Genomic DNA, 6,590 nt, shown 5'->3' with positions numbered 1-6,590 from the left:
AAATACTCAATTGTAGGGGTCTGCGATGTACCAAAAAAGTTGGTTTTTGTAGTTTTTTCCGAGCACATAAAAGGCTATCAGATATTTGTTTACCCTTCATAATTTATTACTAGGGTCATGATGCAATAAAAAACCCATTAGCAGTCCCAAACCCATTAATATTTGATCACGACAATAATTGTTGTATTCAAGTACTTCCAAGAACTCTGGCTCACTTTTATTTCATTGTCTTTCATTTATTACTACCGTATTAATTATTAGAAAGGGTGGTGTTTTTGGGCTCTAAGAACATCAAAACGAAAAAGTAAATCGGTCCTGGGTCCAGTTCTTACCATGAGACCTACGGTAATATTCCCTATATGGGAAATGAGCTAAAAACATTCCTAGACTATGAAATAATATGATTATCTTGATTATCTTAAGCAAAAAGTTAGTGTGATTATTCGCAAGGTCAAAGTCTTCATTGTGTCTTCAATATACACTTGGCACTAATGTATTTCTGTAAGAATTTTCAAATGCAAATGTTTGTCTATTGTCCATTGTCTGTCTATAGGAGTAATCTAAAGACATTGTCTTCCACATTTCAAATGCATACAAACAAACAAATGAATCAATTAAGAATGCATAAATGTTTCTTTTCATACTCTGAAATATGTGAGGTGAAAACACTTCAAACCACATGTGCAAATAGAACAGGTATATAAGACTTAAGTCTTTGGATCAAAAATACGAGACAATTCAATATGTACCGTATCATAGTAGTGAGCATTGTGGCAGCAGCAGTCTTAAGTGGTATGTCAATGTGTAGTTTTGAATTTACTTCAATTTTTCTAAACTCGTTAGCCTAATCATTATTAATAATTTAAAATTCAAACTATTTCTTATTAAAGTTTTAAAGATGTAAAAAAAACTAGAAAGAATTAATAGGCACACAAATTTTAAAACACTTAAGTGTAATACTTCTCAGTATGGTAAATAGGATTACATATCTATTAAGCATTAGGCACACCGTGGTGAAGGTCAGGATGCAGAATGAACTAGTTTTGTTGTACATTGTTGGTCTTATCAGTCTGCATCCTGAACTTAGCTGCGGTGCACGTCCTACCCGTGCATTTTGTAATAGGCCTATTATTAGTTTTCATCTCTAAATGGCATCGTCTCGTCCATGTACATATGCTTATTAGTAAACAATGACAAGGATTTCTTTATTCGGCGATACAAGCCGAAACATCTAAACAACATATGCAATTGAGCTGTTTGTTGGATTATAAAATATGTAAACCTATTTATCACATTGAGTAAAACAGCTCAGAAGTTACAATCTATATAATTAATACGCTACATGAAACTTTGTCGGTTGAACTCCTCCGCCATTTCTTAGCCGATTTTATCCATTGACGTCTCATTGGAAAGAGCGTGTCGCGTAGATTTGCAAACTGGCCTTACATTTTTGAAAAAGTCCCTTGGCCTCTGCCCCATTGGCTTTGAAAGTTCCCATGTTATCCTTATGGAGAACACAATTGTTTACATTTTGATCAGCTGTATAATTTAATTGCTGTTATTTATTTTTCAATACAAAGTCTTTTAAACTCATCGGAAATGATGATGGCTTTTATTTGTTTTAAAATAACTACTTTACGGCTTTGGAATTGCTCGATTTCGAGCAACGTGTTTACTAGTATAAATTAATTGTAATATTTCTGTCAAAGATACTTTAGTAAGTTTAATGTAAACATAAACTCAAACACACAACTCATTAATAATTAGGAATTTCCTGAATGCAAAAGTGTTTTGCTACAGAGAAATGAAAGTTTAACACAACAGTTAGGATTTTTAATTTTAGGTATTTCAAATTTAAAGTGGGTTGAAAATATTTTAAAATGATTACAGCTGTGAGAGCACTTAACTGTGGAAAAGGCTACTGTGATTTGTCCAGTCACATCTGTACCTCTGGTCATTGCATACCAATCGGAAAATGACCAAGACTGTGAACACTTGGATTGTGTGAAAAAGACATTTGAAAAATAAAGATCTGATGCTTATCGAGTCTTTACATCAAACATACCTATCTACAAATATTCTCTTCCTCTTTTCACATTGTTAATTTTTACTTTATGAATTATTTCCAAAATCTGGTTTAAACTAGAAAACTTTACGATGGTTCAAAGCACCTGGCTGTCATTTATGATATTTTATTCATATTTATAAGGTAGTCCATAGATTTTTATTAATGGTCTTAGCTTAATTATTAGATTACTTCAATTAGCTAAAGGTCTGTATTGGTACATAATTTAATAACAAATTTAAAAACGAGCATTTCTATAAAATAAATACGATCAGTTTTTCTAATTATATAAAACAACAACATAAATGAAGATTATACAGGGTGAGTTTTAAATGAGTTCCCCCCCCCCCCTACTTTTTTCTACATTTCTTAAGATATCAACTCCGGACCACGTCAGATCATTGTAGAGTAGTAAGTACTTCATTTTTACTGGGTATAAATTTTTGGCCGCCATCTTAGATCCGCCATATTGGATAGACTATAGAGCTAAATAAGGGTATATTTATTTTTCAAAGTTCATTTAACCTTCAGTATAGGTAAATTAAAAGTATGCAGAACCTGCAGAAGGTGGCTGATCAGCTGATCCTCAAACAGTTTCAAGAAGTGTTGTCCCTTAGTGACAGTTGTAGTCAAGGAGACGTGACGGTCATTTACTGGTCTCTTGTCCATGACCCAGGCTAATGATGAGTTCACCTGTGTCACAAGATTATATTGAACTAATACAACACCGACAAGTATTTTCAGGCAATGTTGAGAGTTAAATGGACGATAGCTATTTTATTTTACTGACAAAGATAAACTGGTCATTGCATCTAAATTGTAAAATGATCATAAAATGCATCAAAAATATTAATTCCCTTGTTTTAAAAATGTCCACCATTTTCCAAAAAGGGCGGCTAACTTTAAAATTGGAAAACACTGTATTTTATGGTCTTTTAGAATGTATGAGGCAATTTTTAGACTTATATACTCATTTAGAAGTTCCTCTCCATATTGTTTATGAGCTACAGGATGCGGAATGTACACAGGAAACAGTTTTTTTTAGGTTTAACACGCTGTACTAAACCAGTTATTTTTGAAAAAAATATTTGGAATAAAACTGTTTTTAAATTTTAAATCACATTTACAGGGTGTTTCATAAGAATTTTGTTATTAGCTGCCATTTTGGAAAATCTCAGCCATTTTTTAATAAGTGGAATTAATATGTTTTAATGTCATAAAAATAGTTTAAGTTCTCTGTTTTCTCTAAATAAGTTTCTGATACAACTATGGTGACGCAGTTAAGTTGTTCACCCTGTATATAATTTGCTTTCAATCGCACCAGACTTTACCTTTCAGTGTTTTAAAATAAAAAACTTGTTGATTACCTTTTGCAATACTTATTAATGAATCAATAAACAGTTGTATTATATCGTCATGTGTGATGGTGATTTCAATAAAAAAATTTTCTATTTATTAATAAAAATTGCAAAATGAATGCTACGCAGAAAAGCATACTCATAGAGGTACCAGCAAACACAAAAATAATATAAAAGACACAGACACATTATTTTGTATTTGTAGAATACATTACGAACATAAATAAATTAAAAACTTCAAAACTTGAGGATGTGAGGATGGAATAGAGTACAAGGCCTAGACTCTACAGCATTCTTAGGACACTAGGCTTACCAGGATAACAAACTTCCCAACTCAAAACTTTGTGAGGTGTTTATGTCGGGTAGGGCACCTATCGTAAACTTACCTCCGATTTGCTCGGACAGCTCGAGTAGTCCAGGGTCTCGCTGACAATCCTCGTCGCTCGCTTCCCACTTCTGGATCTTCGTAGATGTTAATGTCGCGCCGATCTGCTAGTACACAAGTACACACTGTGTACCTCGGCACGTCGACGCACCGTACACGAGTTGCTATTAAGGAATACACTAACTATAGTTACTCCTATAACTTGGTGTCAGCACAGCGACGCGCTGACAAGGCCAAGTCTAAGCTAACTACTAGGGCTGATAGATAAATAGGCGACGATTAGGAAATAAAATAAATAACCAGCTCCTAGGCTTAACGAAAGATCTCACTTCTCGAAATAAAACTAAAAATAATCTTCTCGGAATTAAAAGAAAACGACGCTAACTCGCGATAAGTAAATAATGAAATAAAACAAAACGTAGAAGGCACCTAGACCAATTCTTCTTGGCTTTAAGGAAAATAAATAAAAACTCCTGATTACAATAAAACAAAACCACTTTGGATGACTAAAAGTCGGCGTATGTGACTGCGACACTACACTCGCAGCGTCGGTCGATAAACTACGTTATTCTATAATAAACTACGATAAACGTCCTAGAATAGCCTAATAAATAACGCAATTTCCCTCGCCAAAGTGGATACGGGGATGAATACAACGTATACGCTAGCTATATACAGTGTACTTACGTAACACGACACTTCCAGATTTGCATCCGGGTTACTCTCGCCTTCGTCCGGATACCTTATTATTTGGTTCGCTCGCACGGCCTAAGGAGGGTTGGTTGGTGTGCGCGAACCTAACGCTCGACGCCGACTGTCTCAAGAACTGTCCACTGTCCGCTGGTCTCGGCTTCTCCCCACCACGTCTACGGCAGCGCTTCAAGGTGACAGCGGCCGAGTCTCGAACTAGGAGACATGACCAGCTGCAGTGGACATGTGTGACATTGTTGTCAAGCGCGCTCAAGCCTTCGCGGCCTTTAAATAATTAAAACGAACCCCCCAATAAAATGTGACCATTACACCCCCTTTTCACTTTGGCGACAAAAAAAACAAACAAAAAAAGGTACCTGCCTACAGGTATCTTCGCTCGTACAAACGCTTCTTCTAGTGGGCGAGGCGACAAACCATCCCCGCACCCAACGCTCGGCCCTTCTTCTCTGGCGGGGAGAACGCTCTCCTCTCAACCCTACGTAAAAGAGAAGTGTTGGCCTGATCGTCAAAGTTAGATTTCAATCTACGATTTGGCTGAGTTGTATCGCACAACCTCAGGAAACTGTTCCTACGCTTGACATGGATATCACTCGGCGACGGTCGATTATCCTTTCTACTTGCAACGAACATTTGGCGCTTGTTTTTATGAACACCCATCCTCCTTCTCCAATCGCGAATATCACCGTCCGTATCCTTCCGGCCGTTCAACCGAAATAGCTTGCCGCTACGAATAATGTATTTATCGAAACTCCCGGGACTAACATTCACCTTGGTCCAAAGTTTATTGTACCATCTGTCTGTGCCACCAGATCGTTTATTCAACCTTTCTGGATCACTCCCTGGTGTTTTAGCGGCCGAGTTAACGCATACTTGAAGGGGACACACCGCTGTCTCGATGGAGGTATACTCGGCGACACCTTCGGCCTGTCGCGATAACGCACCAGCCACATTGTTGGCGGTACCTGTCTGGTACTGAGCCTCAACACCGTGCCGTTCGTTCACTCCGTCAGCCGCGTCCGGTCTCGTATTCTCTACCTCCAAGTGGTATGTTACCAAGTTCAGTCGGTCTAAACTATCGATCCCGAGAACTATGTCACTGGTAAGCGTGGGAAGATACAGAGCATGAAACTCTTCCATTCGTCCTTTCAATAGACCTTTGAAGTGATAGGACTTGTGCGACTTCGAATAACTACCGTTGGCGAGTCTCACTACCATAGGAGTCAAAACAGACATAATTCCAGACTGTTCCAAGTGACGTGCCACCGCCGTGCCGATCAACGTGACTACGGCACCTGTATCTATTAGCGCGGCGAACTCTCGCCCTGCTATCGTCACCGATACGTGCGGTCGTCTGTCGTTAGTCTGAATCTGAGCGTTCTCGGTTTCCGGGAATTTCTTAATTTTCTCTAACCAAGCGCACCAGTCCGGGGAGGTCTTCGTAGAAGGCACTACTGAGGATTCAGTTGACCTCATTTGGTAATTTTCTCGACACCGACAATCATGGGTTCGGATACCCACCTTTTTACAATAGAAACACTTTGGAGTTCTTGGCATACGGCAGTCACGAAACATGTGGCCTTTCTTGTCACAGTTCCAACATGTGAGATATGATTTTTCTCTCATGTTATTCGGCCATCGCGGAACTGCATTGTTTTCTCGGGGTGAACCTCCGCGCTCACGCTCCGAGTTACGTCGTGGTTTTGTAGACGACGAAGTCCTCGTAAAATTACCCGTCCGGGGGTTCGGAGATTTCTCTCGTGACCTACGTGGTCTTGCCTCTGACCGGAAGCCTACGCGCTTCTCGGTTAATCGTCCCGTCACGCCGTTCGATGACTGACACTCGCCAATCGTCGAAACTCCGAGATCATCTCCTGATTTATTATCGCGTCCTCGTCTCGGGTGATAAGCCGTTTCGGGGACCAACGCTGCCGACGGAGAAGGAGGGGGACGGAAAAGAGATTTTTCCCTAAAATAGCTCTCAACGTGTTCCGCTTGTCTGAGCATTTCGTCGACCGAGAAAAAATCGTGTCTCCTCATCGTCAACTTATATTCGGGTCTCATATTCGTATAC

General features: G+C 38.9%; 1 long non-coding RNA gene across 1 annotated transcript; it reads left to right on the top strand.

Annotated features, from left to right (window-relative positions):
- Positions 1-673: 673 nt before the first annotated feature.
- LOC129001487 (uncharacterized) lies at positions 674-2,042 on the top strand. Its single transcript, XR_008491465.1, has 2 exons — positions 674-792; positions 1,891-2,042. It is a non-coding gene; the product is annotated as an uncharacterized LOC129001487 (long non-coding RNA).
- The last annotated feature ends 4,548 nt before the right edge of the window (positions 2,043-6,590 follow it).

This window comes from Macrosteles quadrilineatus, unplaced genomic scaffold, assembly GCF_028750875.1.
Source record: "Macrosteles quadrilineatus isolate MER2022 unplaced genomic scaffold, UCM_ALF_1.0 Scaffold_8__2_contigs__length_117827958, whole genome shotgun sequence".
Lineage (NCBI taxonomy): Eukaryota > Metazoa > Arthropoda > Insecta > Hemiptera > Cicadellidae > Macrosteles > Macrosteles quadrilineatus.
This window is presented reverse-complemented; position numbering and strand designations above follow the sequence as displayed.